This window comes from Natrix helvetica (genome assembly GCF_964273705.1).
Source record: "Natrix helvetica genome assembly, chromosome: 9".
NCBI lineage: Eukaryota > Metazoa > Chordata > Lepidosauria > Squamata > Natricidae > Natrix > Natrix helvetica.
Genome location: NC_138560.1, coordinates 28,316,673 through 28,335,032, shown reverse-complemented (window position 1 = coordinate 28,335,032; position 18,360 = coordinate 28,316,673).

Below are 18,360 nucleotides of genomic sequence, written 5' to 3'. Positions count from 1 at the left end.
AGATCAGCGAATGAAGTGGTTCTTTAGCCAGGACTTAGGAGAAAACTAAGATGGGTATGTGGTTCCAAACCGAGCTCTGGGTCAAAAGTTAGGTTTTCTGGCTGAATTCAGTTTTTTTGCCAATTCTGGGATACAATTTATGTGGTTCCGAACCGAGCTCTGGGTCAAAAGTTCCATTTTCTGGCTGAATTGAGTTCCTTTGCCAATTGGGAAATGTGCTTTGGTCAGATCAGGGAATGGAGTGGTTTTTTAGCTTTCCTGTCATGAGACATAACCAATATGTGTTTCGTGTTCGAAAATGAGCTTGGGTCAAAAGTTAGGTTTTCTGGCTGAATTCAGTTTTTTTGCCAATTCTGGGATACAATTTATGTGGTTCCGAACCGAGCTCTGGGTCAAAAGTTCCCTTTTCTGGCTTAATTGGGTTTCTTTGCCAATTGGGAGATAAGCTTTGCTCAGATTAGCGAATGGAGTGGTTTTTTAGCTTTCCTGTCATGGGACATAACCAATATGTGTTTCGTGTTCGAAAATGAGCTCTGGGTCAAAAGTTCCCTTTTCTGGCTGAATTGAGTTCCTTTGCCAATTGGGAAATGTCCTTTGGTCAGATCAGCGAATGGAGTGGTTTTTTAGCTTTCCTGAGATGAGACATAACCAATAGGTGTTTCGTGTTCGAAACAGCTCTGGGTCAAAAGTAACGTTTTCTGGCTGAATTGAGTTCCTTTGCCATTTGGGAGATTAGCTTTGGTCTAACTCCTCAAGGGAAAGCTCAGATCAGCGAATGGAATGGTTCTATAGCTTCCCCGATTTAGGACACCACTAATATGTGTATGTTGTTCGAAACCGAGCTCTTGGTCAAAAATTTACGTTTTCTGTCTGAATAGAGTTCCTTTGCCATTTGGGAGTTAAGCTTTGATCCAACTCCTCAGGGAACGCTCAGATCAGCGAATGGAGTGGTTTTTTAGCTTCCCCGACCCAGGAAACCACTAAGATGGGTATGTGGTTGAAACGAGCTCTGGTTCAATAATTACGTTTTCTGGCTGAATTGAGTTCTTTTGCCATTTGGGAGATCAGCTTTGGTCAGATTAGCGAATAGAGTGGTTCTTTCCTGTCGTGGGACATAACCAATACGTGTTCGTCTTCGAAACTGAGCTCTGGGTCAAAAGTAACGTTTTCTCTCTGAATTCAGGTTTTTTGCCAATTCTGGGATACCATTTAGTCTAACTCCTCAGGGAAAGTTCAGATCAGCGAATGGAGTGGTTTTTTTATCTTCCCCAACCGAGGACACAAGTAAGATGTTTACGTGGTTCGGAACCGATCTCTGGGTCAAAAGTTCCGTTTTCTGGCTGAATTGAGTTCCTTTGCCATTTGGGAGATGAGCTTTGGTCTAACTCCTCAAGGGAAAGCTCAGATCAGCGAATGGAATGGTTCTTTAGCTTCCCCGATTTAGGACACCACTAATATGTGTATGTTGTTCGAAACCGAGCTCTTGGTCAAAAATTTACGTTTTCTCTCTGAATAGAGTTCCTTTGCCATTTGGCAGATAAGCTTTGGTCTAGCAGATAAGCTTTGGTCTACTAACATGCGTATGTGGTTGAAACGAGCTCTGGGTCAAAAGTTACGTATTCTGGCTGAATTGAGTTCCTTTGTCAATTGGGAGTTGAGTTTGGTCTAAGTCCTCACGGAAAGCTCAGATCAGCGAATGGAATGGTTCTTTATCTTCCCCGACCCAGGACACCACTAAGATGTAATGTGGTTCGGAACCGAGCTCTGGGTCAAAACTTATGTTTTCTGGCTGAATAGAGTTCCTTTGCCATTTGGGAGTTAAGCTTTGATCCAACTCCTCAGGGAACGCTCAGATCAGCGAATGGAGTGGTTTTTTAGCTTCCCCGACCCAGGACACCACTAACATGCGTATGTGGTTGAAACGAGCTCTGGGTCAAAAGTTACGTATTCTGGCTGAATAGAGTTCCTTTGCCATTTGGGAGTTAAGCTTTGATCCAACTCCTCAGGGAACGCTCAGATGAGCGAATAGCGTGGTTTTTTAGCTTCCCCGAGCCAGGACACCACTGATGTAATGTGGTTCGGAACGGAGATCTTGGTTGAAACGAGCTCTGAGTCAAAAGTTCCCTTTTCTGTCTTAATTGAGTTCCTTTGCCAATTGGGAGATGAGCTTTGGTCTGATTAACGAATGGAGTGATTTTTTAGCTTTCCTGTCATGGAACATAACCAATATGTGTTTCGTGTTCGAAACTGAGATCTGGGTCAAAAGTAACGTTTTCTGGCTGAATATAGTTCCTTTGCCATTTGGGAGATAAGCTTTGGTCTAACTCCTCAGGTCAGCGAATGGAATGGTTCTTTCGCTTCCCCGATTTAGGACACCACTAATATTTGTATGTTGTTCGAAACTGAGCTCTGGGTCAAAAGTAACGTTTTCTGGCTGAATTCAGGTTTTTTGCCAATTTTGGATACGATTTAGTCTAACTCCTCGGGGAAAGTTCAGATCAGCGAATTGAGTGGTTTTTTTAGCTTCCCCGACCCAGGACCCAACTAAGATGTCTATGTGGTTCGATACCGAGCTGTGGGTCAAAAGTTACGTTTTCTGGCTGGGAGATGAGCTTTGGTCTAACTCCTCAAGGGAAAGCTCAGATCAGCGAATGGAATGGTTCTTTAGCTTCCCCGAGCCTGGACACCACTGATGTAATGTGGTTCGGAACGGAGATCTTGTTCAGATTCTCGAATGGAGTTGTTTTTTAGCTTTCCTGTCATGGGACATAACCAATGTGTGTTTCGTGTTCGAAACTGATCTCTGGGTCAAAAGTTAGGTTTCTGCCTGAGTTGGGCTCTTTTGCCAATTCTGATGTAAGCTTTGGTCTAACTCCTCGGGGAAAGTTCAGATCAGCGAATGGAGTGGTTTTTTTTAGCTTCCCCGACCCTGTACGCGACTAAGATTTGTACGTGGTTGGGAACCGAGCTCTGGGTCAAACGTTCCGTTTTCTGTCTGAATAGAGTTCCTTTGCCATTTGGGAGATAAGCTTTGGTCTAACTCCTCAGGGAAAGCTCAGATCAGCGAATGGAGTGGTTTCTTTCGTTTCCCCGACCCAGGACATCACTAAGATGGGTATGTGGTTGAAACGAGCTCTGGGTCAAAAGTTAGGTTTTCTGGCTGAATTCGGGTTTTTTGCCAATTCTGGGATGCGATTTAGTCTAACTCCTCGGGGAAAGTTCAGATCAGCGAATTGAGTGGTTTTTTAGCTTCCCCGACCCTGTACGCGACTGAGATTTGTACGTGGTTGGGAACCGAGCTCTGGGTCAAACGTTCCGTTTTCTGTCTGAATAGAGTTCCTTTGCCATTTGGGAGATAAGATTTGGTCTAACTCCTCAGGGAAAGCTCAGATCAGCGAATGGAGTGGTTTCTTTCGTTTCCCCGACCCAGGACATCACTAAGATGGGTATGTGGTTGAAACGAGCTCTGGGTCAAATGTTAGGTTTTCTGGCTGAATTCGGGTTTTTTGCCAATTCTGGGATGCGATTTAGTCTAACTCCTCGGGGAAAGTTCAGATCAGCGAATTGAGTGGTTTTTTAGCTTCCCCGACCCAGGACCCAACTAAGATATCTATGTGGTTCGATACCGAGCTGTGGATCAAAAGTTACGTTTTCTGGCTGGGAGATGAGCTTTGGTCTAAGTCCTCAGGGAACGCTCAGATCAGCGAATGGATTTCTGGCTGAATAGAGTTCCTTTGCCATTTGGGAGTTAAGCTTTGATCCAACTCCTCAGGGAACGCTCAGATCAGCGAATGGAGTGGTTTTTTAGCTTCCCCGACCCAGGACACCACTAAGATGGGTATGTGGTTGAAACGAGCTCTGGTTTAATAATTACGTTTTCTGGCTGAATTGAGTTCCTTTGTCAATTGGGAGTTGAGTTTGGTCTAAGTCCTCAGGGAAAGCTCAGATCAGCGAATGGAATGGTTCTTTATCTACCCCGACCCAGGACACCACTAAGATGTAATGTGGTTCGGAACCGAGCTCTGGGTCAAAACTTACGTTTTCTGGCTGAATAGAGTTCCTTTGCCATTTGGGAGTTAAGCTTTGATCCAACTCCTCAGGGAACGCTCAGATCAGCGAATGGAGTGGTTTTTTAGCTTCCCCGACCCAGGACACCACTAACATGCGTATGTGGTTGAAACGAGCTCTGGGTCAAAAGTTACGTATTCTGGCTGAATAGAGTTCTTTTGCCAATTGGGAGATAAGCTTTGCTCAGATTAGCGAATGGAGTGGTTTTTTAGCTTTCCTGTCATGGGACATAACCAATATGTGTTTCGTGTTCGAAACTGAGCGCTGGGTCAAAAGTAACGTTTTCTGGCTGAATATAGTTCCTTTGCCATTTGGGAGATAAGCTTTGGTCTAACTCCTGAGGTCAGCGAATGGAATGGTTCTTTCGCTTCCCCGATTTTGGACACCACTAATATTTGTATGTTGTTCGAAACTGAGCTCTGGGTCAAAAGTCACGATTTCTCGCTGAATTGAGTTCCTTTGTCAATTGGGAGATGAGCTTTAATCTAACTCCTCAGGGAAACTTCAGATCAGCGAATGGAGTGGTTTTTTAGCTTCCCCGACCCAGGACCAAACTGAGATGTGTATGTGGTTCGGTACTGAGCTCTGGGTCAAAAGGTAGGTTTTCTGGCTGAATTCGGGTTTTTTGCCAATTCTGGGATACGATTTCGTTTAACTCCTCAGGGAAAGTTCAGATCAGCGAATGGAGTGGTTCTTTAGCCAGGACCCAGGACAAAACTAAGATGGGTATGTGGTTGAAACGAGCTCTGGGTCAAAAGTTAGGTTTTCTGGCTGAATTCGGGTTTTTTGCCAATTCTGGGATGCGATTTAGTCTAACTCCTAAGGTAAAGTTCAGATCAGCGAATGGAGTGGGTTTTTTTAGCTTCCCCGACCCTGTACGCGACTAAGATTTGTACGTGGTTGGGAACCGAGCTCTGGGTCAAACGTTCCGTTTTCTGTCTGAATAGAGTTCCTTTGCCATTTGGGAGATAAGCTTTGGTCTAACTCCTCAGGGAAAGCTCAGATCAGCGAATGGAGTGGTTTCTTTCGTTTCCCCGACCCAGGACATCACTAAGATGGGTATGTGGTTGAAACGAGCTCTGGGTCAAAAGTTAGGTTTTCTGGCTGAATTCGGGTTTTTTGCCAATTCTGGGATGCGATTTAGTCTAACTCCTCGGGGAAAGTTCAGATCAGCGAATTGAGTGGTTTTTTAGCTTCCCCGACCCAGGACCCAACTAAGATATCTATGTGGTTCGATACCGAGCTGTGGATCAAAAGTTACGTTTTCTGGCTGGGAGATGAGCTTTGGTCTAAGTCCTCAGGGAACGCTCAGATCAGCGAATGGATTTCTGGCTGAATAGAGTTCCTTTGCCATTTGGGAGTTAAGCTTTGATCCAACTCCTCAGGGAACGCTCAGATCAGCGAATGGAGTGGTTTTTTAGCTTCCCCGACCCAGGACACCACTAAGATGGGTATGTGGTTGAAACGAGCTCTGGTTCAATAATTACGTTTTCTGGCTGAATTGAGTTCCTTTGTCAATTGGGAGTTGAGTTTGGTCTAAGTCCTCAGGGAAAGCTCAGATCAGCGAATGGAATGGTTCTTTATCTACCCCGACCCAGGACACCACTAAGATGTAATGTGGTTCGGAACCGAGCTCTGGGTCAAAACTTACGTTTTCTGGCTGAATAGAGTTCCTTTGCCATTTGGGAGTTAAGCTTTGATCCAACTCCTCAGGGAACGCTCAGATCAGCGAATGGAGTGGTTTTTTAGCTTCCCCGACCCAGGACACCACTAACATGCGTATGTGGTTGAAACGAGCTCTGGGTCAAAAGTTACGTATTCTGGCTGAATAGAGTTCTTTTGCCAATTGGGAGATAAGCTTTGCTCAGATTAGCGAATGGAGTGGTTTTTTAGCTTTCCTGTCATGGGACATAACCAATATGTGTTTCGTGTTCGAAACTGAGCGCTGGGTCAAAAGTAACGTTTTCTGGCTGAATATAGTTCCTTTGCCATTTGGGAGATAAGCTTTGGTCTAACTCCTCAGGTCAGCGAATGGAATGGTTCTTTCGCTTCCCCGATTTTGGACACCACTAATATTTGTATGTTGTTCGAAACTGAGCTCTGGGTCAAAAGTCACGATTTCTCGCTGAATTGAGTTCCTTTGTCAATTGGGAGATGAGCTTTAATCTAACTCCTCAGGGAAACTTCAGATCAGCGAATGGAGTGGTTTTTTAGCTTCCCCGACCCAGGACCAAACTGAGATGTGTATGTGGTTCGGTCAAAAGGTAGGTTTTCTGGCTGAATTCGGGTTTTTTGCCAATTCTGGGATACGATTTCGTTTAACTCCTCAGGGAAAGTTCAGATCAGCGAATGGAGTGGTTCTTTAGCCAGGACCCAGGACAAAACTAAGATGGGTATGTGGTTGAAACGAGCTCTGGGTCAAAAGTTAGGTTTTCTGGCTGAATTCGGGTTTTTTGCCAATTCTGGGATGCGATTTAGTCTAACTCCTAAGGGAAAGTTCAGATCAGCGAATGGAGTGGGTTTTTTAGCTTCCCCGACCCTGTACGCGACTAAGATTTGTACGTGGTTGGGAACCGAGCTCTGGGTCAAACGTTCCGTTTTCTTTCTGAATAGAGTTCCTTTGCCATTTGGGAGATAAGCTTTGGTCTAACTCCTCAGGGAAAGCTCAGATCAGCGAATGGAGTGGTTTCTTTCGTTTCCCCGACCCAGGACATAACTAAGATGGGTATGTGGTTGAAACGAGCTCTGGGTCAAAAGTTAGGTTTTCTGGCTGAATTCGGGTTTTTTGCCAATTCTGGGATGCGATTTAGTCTAACTCCTCGGGGAAAGTTCACATCAGCGAATTGAGTGGTTTTTTAGCTTCCCCGACCCAGGACCCAACTAAGATGTCTATGTGGTTCGATACCGAGCTGTGGGTCAAAAGTTACGCTTTCTGGCTGGGAGATGAGCTTTGGTCTAAGTCCTCAGGGAAGGCTCAGATAAGTGAATGGAATGGTTCTTTAGCTTCCCCGACCCAGGACACCACTAAGATGTAATGTGGTTCGGAACCGAGCTCTGGGTCAAAACTTACGTTTTCTGGCTGAATAGAGTTCCTTTGCCATTTGGGAGTTAAGCTTTGATCCAACTCCTCAGGGAACGCTCAGATCAGCGAGTGGTTTTTTAGCTTCCCCGACCCAGGACACCACTAAGATGGGTATGTGGTTGAAACGAGCTCTGGTTCAATAATTACGTTTTCTGGCTGAATTGAGTTCCTTTGTCAATTGGGAGTTGAGTTTGGTCTAAGTCCTCAGGGAAAGCTCAGATCAGCGAATGGAATGGTTCTTTATCTTCCCCGACCCAGGACACCACTGATATATATGTGGTTGAAACGAGCTCTGGGTCAAAAGTTCCCTTTTCTGGCTTAATTGGGTTTGTTTGCCAATTGGGAGATAAGCTTTGCTCAGATTAGCGAATGGAGTGGTTTTTTAGCTTTCCTGTCATGGGACATAACCAATATGTGTTTCGTGTTCGAAACTGAGCTCTGGGTCAAAAGTAACGTTTTCTGGCTGAATATAGTTCCTTTGCCATTTGGGAGATAAGCTTTGGTCTAACTCTTCAGATGAGCGAATGGAGTGGTTTTTTAGCTTCCCCGACCCAGGACCAAACTGAGATGTGTATGTGGTTCGGTACTGAGCTCTGGGTCAAAAGGTAGGTTTTCTGGCTGAATTCGGGTTTTTTGCCAATTCTGGGATACGATTTCGTTTAACTCCTCAGGGAAAGTTCAGATCAGCGAATGGAGTGGTTCTTTAGCCAGGACCCAGGACAAAACTAAGATGGGTATGTGGTTGAAACCGAGCTCTGGGTCAAAAGTTATGTATTCTGGCTGAGTAGAATTCTTTTGCCATTTGGGAGGTTTGGTCTAACTTCTCAGGGAAAGCTCAGATCAGCGAATGAAGTGGTTCTTTAGCCAGGACTTAGGAGAAAACTAAGATGGGTATGTGGTTCCAAACCGAGCTCTGGGTCAAAAGTTAGGTTTTCTGGCTGAATTCAGTTTTTTTGCCAATTCTGGGATACAATTTATGTGGTTCCGAACCGAGCTCTGGGTCAAAAGTAACATTTTCTGGCTGAATTGAGTTCCTTTGCCAATTGGGAAATGTGCTTTGGTCAGATCAGCGAATGGAGTGGTTTTTTAGCTTTCCTGTCATGAGACATAACCAATATGTGTTTCGTGTTCGAAAATGAGCTTGGGTCAAAAGTTAGGTTTTCTGGCTGAATTCAGTTTTTCTGCCAATTCTGGGATACAATTTATGTGGTTCCGAACCGAGCTCTGGGTCAAAAGTTCCCTTTTCTGGCTTAATTGGGTTTCTTTGCCAATTGGGAGATAAGCTTTGCTCAGATTAGCGAATGGAGTGGTTTTTTAGCTTTCCTGTCATGGGACATAACCAATATGTGTTTCGTGTTCGAAAATGAGCTCTGGGTCAAAAGTTCCCTTTTCTGGCTGAATTGAGTTCCTTTGCCAATTGGGAAATGTGCTTTGGTCAGATCAGCGAATGGAGTGGTTTTTTAGCTTTCCTGAGATGAGACATAACCAATAGGTGTTTCGTGTTCGAAACTGAGCTCTGGGTCAAAAGTAACGTTTTCTGGCTGAATTTAGTTCCTTTGCCATTTGGGAGATTAGCTTTGGTCTAACTCCTCAAGGGAAAGCTCAGATCAGCGAATGGAATGGTTCTTTAGCTTCCCCGATTTAGGACACCACTAATATGTGTATGTTGTTCGAAACCGAGCTCTTGGTCAAAAATTTACGTTTTCTGTCTGAATAGAGTTCCTTTGCCATTTGGCAGATAAGCTTTGGTCTAGCAGATAAGCTTTGGTCTACTAACATGCGTATGTGGTTGAAACGAGCTCTGGGTCAAAAGTTACGTATTCTGGCTGAATTGAGTTCCTTTGTCAATTGGGAGTTGAGTTTGGTCTAAGTCCTCACGGAAAGCTCAGATCAGCGAATGGAATGGTTCTTTATCTTCCCCGACCCAGGACACCACTAAGATGTAATGTGGTTCGGAACCGAGCTCTGGGTCAAAACTTATGTTTTCTGGCTGAATAGAGTTCCTTTGCCATTTGGGAGTTAAGCTTTGATCCAACTCCTCAGGGAACGCTCAGATCAGCGGATGGAGTGGTTTTTTAGCTTCCCCGACCCAGGACACCACTAACATGCGTATGTGGTTGAAACGAGCTCTGGGTCAAAAGTTACGTATTCTGGCTGAAGAGTTCTTTTGCCATTTGGGAGGCAAGCTTTGGTCTAACTCCTCAGGGAAAGCTCAGATCAGCGAATGGAGTGGTATTTTATCTTCCACGACCCAGGACACAACTAAGATTTTTACGTGGTTCGTAACCGAAATCTGGGTCAAAAGTTCCGTTTTCTGGCTGAATTGAGTGTCAATTGGGAGATGAGCTTTGGTCTAAGTCCTCAGGGAAGGCTCAGATAAGCGAATGGAATGGTTCTTTAGCTTCCCCGACCCAGGACCCCACTAAGATGTAATGTGGTTCGGAACCGAGCTCTGGGTCAAAACTTACGTTTTCTGGCTGAATAGAGTTCCTTTGCCATTTGGGAGTTAAGCTTTGATCCAACTCCTCAGGGAACGCTCAGATCAGCGAATGGAGTGGTTTTTTACCTTCCCCGACCCAGGACACGACTGAGATGGGTATGTGGTTGAAACGAGCTCTGGTTCAATAATTACGTTTTCTGGCTGAATTGAGTTCCTTTGTCAATTGGGAGTTGAGTTTGGTCTAAGTCCTCAGGGAAAGTTCAGATCAGCGAATTGAGTGGTTTTTTAGCTTCCCCGACCCAGGACCCAACTTAGATGTCTATGTGGTTCGATACCGAGCTGTGGGTCAAAAGTTACGTTTTCTGGCTGGGAGATGAGCTTTGGTCTAAGTCCTCAGGGAAGGCTCAGATAAGCGAATGGAATGGTTCTTTAGCTTCCCCGACCCAGGACACCACTAAGATGTAATGTGGTTCGGAACCGAGCTCTGGGTCAAAACTTACGTTTTCTGGCTGAATAGAGTTCCTTTGCCATTTGGGAGTTAAGCTTTGATCCAACTCCTCAGGGAACGCTCAGATCAGCGAGTGGTTTTTTAGCTTCCCCGACCCAGGACACCACTAAGATGGGTATGTGGTTGAAACGAGCTCTGGTTCAATAATTACGTTTTCTGGCTGAATTGAGTTCCTTTGTCAATTGGGAGTTGAGTTTGGTCTAAGTCCTCAGGGAAAGTTCAGATCAGCGAATTGAGTGGTTTTTTAGCTTCCCCGACCCAGGACCCAACTAATATGTCTATGTGGTTCGATACCGAGCTGTGGGTCAAAAGTTACGTTTTCTGGCTGGGAGATGAGCTTTGGTCTAAGTCCTCAGGGAAGGCTCAGATAAGCGAATGGAATGGTTCTTTAGCTTCCCCGACCCAGGACACCACTAAGATGTAATGTGGTTCGGAACCGAGCTCTGGGTCAAAACTTACGTTTTCTGGCTGAATAGAGTTCCTTTGTCAATTGGGAGTTGAGTTTGGTCTAAGTCCTCAGGGAAAGCTCAGATCAGCGAATGGAATGGTTCTTTATCTTCCCCGACCCAGGACACCACTGATATATATGTGGTTGAAACGAGCTCTGGGTCAAAAGTTCCCTTTTCTGGCTTAATTGGCTTTGTTTGCCAATTGGGAGATAAGCTTTGCTCAGATTAGCGAATGGAGTGGTTTTTTAGCTTTCCTGTCATGGGACATAACCAATATGTCTTTCGTGTTCGAAACTGAGCTCTGGGTCAAAAGTAACGTTTTCTGGCTGAATATAGTTCCTTTGCCATTTGGGAGATAAGCTTTGGTCTAACTCTTCAGGTCAGCGAACGGAATGGTTCTTTCGCTTCCCCGATTTTGGACACCACTAATATTTGTATGTTGTTCGAAACTGAGCTCTGGGTCAAAAGTCACGATTTCTCGCTGAATTGAGTTCCTTTGTCAATTGGGAGATGAGTTTGGTCTAAGTCCTCAGGGAAAGTTCAGATCAGCGAATTGAGTGGTTTTTTAGCTTCCCCGACCCAGGACCCAACTAAGATGTCTATGTGGTTCGATACCGAGCTGTGGGTCAAAAGTTACGTTTTCTGGCTGGGAGATGAGCTTTGGTCTAAGTCCTCAGGGAAGGCTCAGATCAGCGAATGGAATGGTTGTTTATCTTCCCCGACCCAGGACACCACTAAGATGTAATGTGGTTCGGAACCGAGCTCTGGGTCAAAACTTATGTTTTCTGGCTGAATAGAGTTCCTTTGCCATTTGGGAGTTAAGCTTTGATCCAACTCCTCAGGGAACGCTCAGATCAGCGAATGGAGTGGTTCTTTAGCCAGGACCCAGGACAAAACTAAGATGGGTATGTGGTTGAAACCGAGCTCTGGGTCAAAAGTTATGTATTCTGGCGGAGTAGAATTCTTTTGCCATTTGGGAGGTTTGGTCTAACTTCTCAGGGAAAGCTCAGATCAGCGAATGAAGTGGTTCTTTAGCCAGGACTTAGGAGAAAACTAAGATGGGTATGTGGTTCCAAACCGAGCTCTGGGTCAAAAGTTAGGTTTTCTGGCTGAATTCAGTTTTTTTGCCAATTCTGGGATACAATTTATGTGGTTCCGAACCGAGCTCTGGGTCAAAAGTTCCCTTTTCTGGCTTAATTGGGTTTCTTTGCCAATTGGGAGATAAGCTTTGCTCAGATTAGCGAATGGAGTGGTTTTTTAGCTTTCCTGTCATGGGACATAACCAATATGTGTTTCGTGTTCGAAAATGAGCTCTGGGTCAAAAGTTCCCTTTTCTGGCTGAATTGAGTTCCTTTGCCAATTGGGAAATGTGCTTTGGTCAGATCAGCGAATGGAGTGGTTTTTTAGCTTTCCTGAGATGAGACATAACCAATAGGTGTTTCGTGTTCGAAACAGCTCTGGGTCAAAAGTAACGTTTTCTGGCTGAATTGAGTTCCTTTGCCATTTGGGAGATTAGCTTTGGTCTAACTCCTTAAGGGAAAGCTCAGATCAGCGAATGGAATGGTTCTTTAGCTTCCCCGATTTAGGACACCACTAATATGTGTATGTTGTTCGAAACCGAGCTCTTGGTCAAAAATTTACGTTTTCTGTCTGAATAGAGTTCCTTTGCCATTTGGCAGATAAGCTTTGGTCTAGCAGATAAGCTTTGGTCTACTAACATGCGTATGTGGTTGAAACGAGCTCTGGGTCAAAAGTTACGTATTCTGGCTGAATTGAGTTCCTTTGTCAATTGGGAGTTGAGTTTGGTCTAAGTCCTCACGGAAAGCTCAGATCAGCAAATGGAATGGTTCTTTATCTTCCCCGACCCAGGACACCACTAAGATGTAATGTGGTTCGGAACCGAGCTCTGGGTCAAAACTTATGTTTTCTGGCTGAATAGAGTTCCTTTGCCATTTGGGAGTTAAGCTTTGATCCAACTCCTCAGGGAACGCTCAGATCAGCGGATGGAGTGGTTTTTTAGCTTCCCCGACCCAGGACACCACTAACATGCGTATGTGGTTGAAACGAGCTCTGGGTCAAAAGTTACGTATTCTGGCTGAAGAGTTCTTTTGCCATTTGGGAGGCAAGCTTTGGTCTAACTTCTCAGGGAAAGCTCAGATCAGCGAATGGAGTGGTATTTTATCTTCCACGACCCAGGACACAACTAAGATTTTTACGTGGTTCGTAACCGAAATCTGGGTCAAAAGTTCCGTTTTCTGGCTGAATTGAGTGTCAATTGGGAGATGAGCGTTGGTCTAAGTCCTCAGGGAAGGCTCAGATAAGCGAATGGAATGGTTCTTTAGCTTCCCCGACCCAGGACCCCACTAAGATGTAATGTGGTTCGGAACCGAGCTCTGGGTCAAAACTTACGTTTTCTGGCTGAATAGAGTTCCTTTGCCATTTGGGAGTTAAGCTTTGATCCAACTCCTCAGGGAACGCTCAGATCAGCGAGTGGTTTTTTAGCTTCCCCGACCCAGGACACCACTAAGATGGGTATGTGGTTGAAACGAGCTCTGGTTCAATAATTACGTTTTCTGGCTGAATTGAGTTCCTTTGTCAATTGGGAGTTGAGTTTGGTCTAAGTCCTCAGGGAAAGTTCAGATCAGCGAATTGAGTGGTTTTTTAGCTTCCCCGACCCAGGACCCAACTAATATGTCTATGTGGTTCGATACCGAGCTGTGGGTCAAAAGTTACGTTTTCTGGCTGGGAGATGAGCTTTGGTCTAAGTCCTCAGGGAAGGCTCAGATAAGCGAATGGAATGGTTCTTTAGCTTCCCCGACCCAGGACACCACTAAGATGTAATGTGGTTCGGAACCGAGCTCTGGGTCAAAACTTACGTTTTCTGGCTGAATAGAGTTCCTTTGCCATTTGGGAGTTAAGCTTTGATCCAACTCCTCAGGGAACGCTCAGATCAGCGGATGGAGTGGTTTTTTAGCTTCCCCGACCCAGGACACCACTAACATGCGTATGTGGTTGAAACGAGCTCTGGGTCAAAAGTTACGTATTCTGGCTGAAGAGTTCTTTTGCCATTTGGGAGGCAAGCTTTGGTCTAACTTCTCAGGGAAAGCTCAGATCAGCGAATGGAGTGGTATTTTATCTTCCACGACCCAGGACACAACTAAGATTTTTACGTGGTTCGTAACCGAAATCTGGGTCAAAAGTTCCGTTTTCTGGCTGAATTGAGTGTCAATTGGGAGATGAGCGTTGGTCTAAGTCCTCAGGGAAGGCTCAGATAAGCGAATGGAATGGTTCTTTAGCTTCCCCGACCCAGGACCCCACTAAGATGTAATGTGGTTCGGAACCGAGCTCTGGGTCAAAACTTACGTTTTCTGGCTGAATAGAGTTCCTTTGCCATTTGGGAGTTAAGCTTTGATCCAACTCCTCAGGGAACGCTCAGATCAGCGAGTGGTTTTTTAGCTTCCCCGACCCAGGACACCACTAAGATGGGTATGTGGTTGAAACGAGCTCTGGTTCAATAATTACGTTTTCTGGCTGAATTGAGTTCCTTTGTCAATTGGGAGTTGAGTTTGGTCTAAGTCCTCAGGGAAAGTTCAGATCAGCGAATTGAGTGGTTTTTTAGCTTCCCCGACCCAGGACCCAACTAATATGTCTATGTGGTTCGATACCGAGCTGTGGGTCAAAAGTTACGTTTTCTGGCTGGGAGATGAGCTTTGGTCTAAGTCCTCAGGGAAGGCTCAGATAAGCGAATGGAATGGTTCTTTAGCTTCCCCGACCCAGGACACCACTAAGATGTAATGTGGTTCGGAACCGAGCTCTGGGTCAAAACTTACGTTTTCTGGCTGAATAGAGTTCCTTTGCCATTTGGGAGTTAAGCTTTGATCCAACTCCTCAGGGAACGCTCAGATCAGCGAGTGGTTTTTTAGCTTCCCCGACCCAGGACACCACTAAGATGGGTATGTGGTTGAAACGAGCTCTGGTTCAATAATTACGTTTTCTGGCTGAATTGAGTTCCTTTGTCAATTGGGAGTTGAGTTTGGTCTAAGTCCTCAGGGAAAGCTCAGATCAGCGAATGGAATGGTTCTTTATCTTCCCCGACCCAGGACACCACTGATATATATGTGGTTGAAACGAGCTCTGGGTCAAAAGTTCCCTTTTCTGGCTTAATTGGGTTTGTTTGCCAATTGGGAGATAAGCTTTGCTCAGATTAGCGAATGGAGTGGTTTTTTAGCTTTCCTGTCATGGGACATAACCAATATGTCTTTCGTGTTCGAAACTGAGCTCTGGGTCAAAAGTAACGTTTTCTGGCTGAATATAGTTCCTTTGCCATTTGGGAGATAAGCTTTGGTCTAACTCTTCAGGTCAGCGAACGGAATGGTTCTTTAGCTTCCCCGATTTTGGACACCACTAATATTTGTATGTTGTTCGAAACTGAGCTCTGGGTCAAAAGTCACGATTTCTCGCTGAATTGAGTTCCTTTGTCAATTGGGAGATGAGCTTTGATCTAACTCCTCAGGGAAAGTTCAGATCAGCGAATGGAGTGGTTTTTTAGCTTCCCCGACCCAGGACCAAACTGAGATGTGTATGTGGTTCGGTACTGAGCTCTGGGTCAAAAGGTAGGTTTTCTGGCTGAATTCGGGTTTTTTGCCAATTCTGGGATACGATTTCGTTTAACTCCTCAGGGAAAGTTCAGATCAGCGAATGGAGTGGTTCTTTAGCCAGGACCCAGGACAAAACTAAGATGGGTATGTGGTTGAAACCGAGCTCTGGGTCAAAAGTTATGTATTCTGGCTGAGTAGAATTCTTTTGCCATTTGGGAGGTTTGGTCTAACTTCTCAGGGAAAGCTCAGATCAGCGAATGAAGTGGTTCTTTAGCCAGGACTTAGGAGAAAACTAAGATGGGTATGTGGTTCCAAACCGAGCTCTGGGTCAAAAGTTAGGTTTTCTGGCTGAATTCAGTTTTTTTGCCAATTCTGGGATACAATTTATGTGGTTCCGAACCGAGCTCTGGGTCAAAAGTTCCATTTTCTGGCTGAATTGAGTTCCTTTGCCAATTGGGAAATGTGCTTTGGTCAGATCAGCGAATGGAGTGGTTTTTTAGCTTTCCTGTCATGAGACATAACCAATATGTGTTTCGTGTTCGACAATGAGCTTGGGTCAAAAGTTAGGTTTTCTGGCTGAATTCAGTTTTTCTGCCAATTCTGGGATACAATTTATGTGGTTCCGAACCGAGCTCTGGGTCAAAAGTTCCCTTTTCTGGCTTAATTGGGTTTCTTTGCCAATTGGGAGATAAGCTTTGCTCAGATTAGCGAATGGAGTGGTTTTTTAGCTTTCCTGTCATGGGACATAACCAATATGTGTTTCGTGTTCGAAAATGAGCTCTGGGTCAAAAGTTCCCTTTTCTGGCTGAATTGAGTTCCTTTGCCAATTGGGAAATGTGCTTTGGTCAGATCAGCGAATGGAGTGGTTTTTTAGCTTTCCTGAGATGAGACATAACCAATAGGTGTTTCGTGTTCGAAACAGCTCTGGGTCAAAAGTAACGTTTTCTGGCTGAATTGAGTTCCTTTGCCATTTGGGAGATTAGCTTTGGTCTAACTCCTCAAGGGAAAGCTCAGATCAGCGAATGGAATGGTTCTTTAGCTTCCCCGATTTAGGACACCACTAATATGTGTATGTTGTTCGAAACCGAGCTCTTGGTCAAAATTTACGTTTTCTGTCTGAATAGAGTTCCTTTGCCATTTGGCAGATAAGCTTTGGTCTAGCAGATAAGCTTTGGTCTACTAACATGCGTATGTGGTTGAAACGAGCTCTGGGTCAAAAGTTACGTATTCTGGCTGAATTGAGTTCCTTTGTCAATTGGGAGTTGAGTTTGGTCTAAGTCCTCACGGAAAGCTCAGATCAGCGAATGGAATGGTTCTTTATCTTCCCCGACCCAGGACACCACTAAGATGTAATGTGGTTCGGAACCGAGCTCTGGGTCAAAACTTATGTTTTCTGGCTGAATAGAGTTCCTTTGCCATTTGGGAGTTAAGCTTTGATCCAACTCCTCAGGGAACGCTCAGATCAGCGGATGGAGTGGTTTTTTAGCTTCCCCGACCCAGGACACCACTAACATGCGTATGTGGTTGAAACGAGCTCTGGGTCAAAAGTTACGTATTCTGGCTGAAGAGTTCTTTTGCCATTTGGGAGGCAAGCTTTGGTCTAACTCCTCAGGGAAAGCTCAGATCAGCGAATGGAGTGGTATTTTATCTTCCACGACCCAGGACACAACTAAGATTTTTACGTGGTTCGTAACCGAAATCTGGGTCAAAAGTTCCGTTTTCTGGCTGAATTGAGTGTCAATTGGGAGATGAGCTTTGGTCTAAGTCCTCAGGGAAGGCTCAGATAAGCGAATGGAATGGTTCTTTAGCTTCCCCGACCCAGGACCCCACTAAGATGTAATGTGGTTCGGAACCGAGCTCTGGGTCAAAACTTACGTTTTCTGGCTGAATAGAGTTCCTTTGCCATTTGGGAGTTAAGCTTTGATCCAACTCCTCAGGGAACGCTCAGATCAGCGAATGGAGTGGTTTTTTACCTTCCCCGACCCAGGACACGACTGAGATGGGTATGTGGTTGAAACGAGCTCTGGTTCAATAATTACGTTTTCTGGCTGAATTGAGTTCCTTTGTCAATTGGGAGTTGAGTTTGGTCTAAGTCCTCAGGGAAAGTTCAGATCAGCGAATTGAGTGGTTTTTTAGCTTCCCCGACCCAGGACCCAACTAAGATGTCTATGTGGTTCGATACCGAGCTGTGGGTCAAAAGTTACGTTTTCTGGCTGGGAGATGAGCTTTGGTCTAAGTCCTCAGGGAAGGCTCAGATAAGCGAATGGAATGGTTCTTTAGCTTCCCCGACCCAGGACACCACTAAGATGTAATGTGGTTCGGAACCGAGCTCTGGGTCAAAACTTACGTTTTCTGGCTGAATAGAGTTCCTTTGCCATTTGGGAGTTAAGCTTTGATCCAACTCCTCAGGGAACGCTCAGATCAGCGAATGGAGTGGTTCTTTAGCCAGGACCCAGGACAAAACTAAGATGGGTATGTGGTTGAAACCGAGCTCTGGGTCAAAAGTTATGTATTCTGGCGGAGTAGAATTCTTTTGCCATTTGGGAGGTTTGGTCTAACTTCTCAGGGAAAGCTCAGATCAGCGAATGAAGTGGTTCTTTAGCCAGGACTTAGGAGAAAACTAAGATGGGTATGTGGTTCCAAACCGAGCTCTGGGTCAAAAGTTAGGTTTTCTGGCTGAATTCAGTTTTTTTGCCAATTCTGGGATACAATTTATGTGGTTCCGAACCGAGCTCTGGGTCAAAAGTTCCCTTTTCTGGCTTAATTGGGTTTCTTTGCCAATTGGGAGATAAGCTTTGCTCAGATTAGCGAATGGAGTGGTTTTTTAGCTTTCCTGTCATGGGACATAACCAATATGTGTTTCGTGTTCGAAAATGAGCTCTGGGTCAAAAGTTCCCTTTTCTGGCTGAATTGAGTTCCTTTGCCAATTGGGAAATGTGCTTTGGTCAGATCAGCGAATGGAGTGGTTTTTTAGCTTTCCTGAGATGAGACATAACCAATAGGTGTTTCGTGTTCGAAACAGCTCTGGGTCAAAAGTAACGTTTTCTGGCTGAATTGAGTTCCTTTGCCATTTGGGAGATTAGCTTTGGTCTAACTCCTTAAGGGAAAGCTCAGATCAGCGAATGGAATGGTTCTTTAGCTTCCCCGATTTAGGACACCACTAATATGTGTATGTTGTTCGAAACCGAGCTCTTGGTCAAAAATTTACGTTTTCT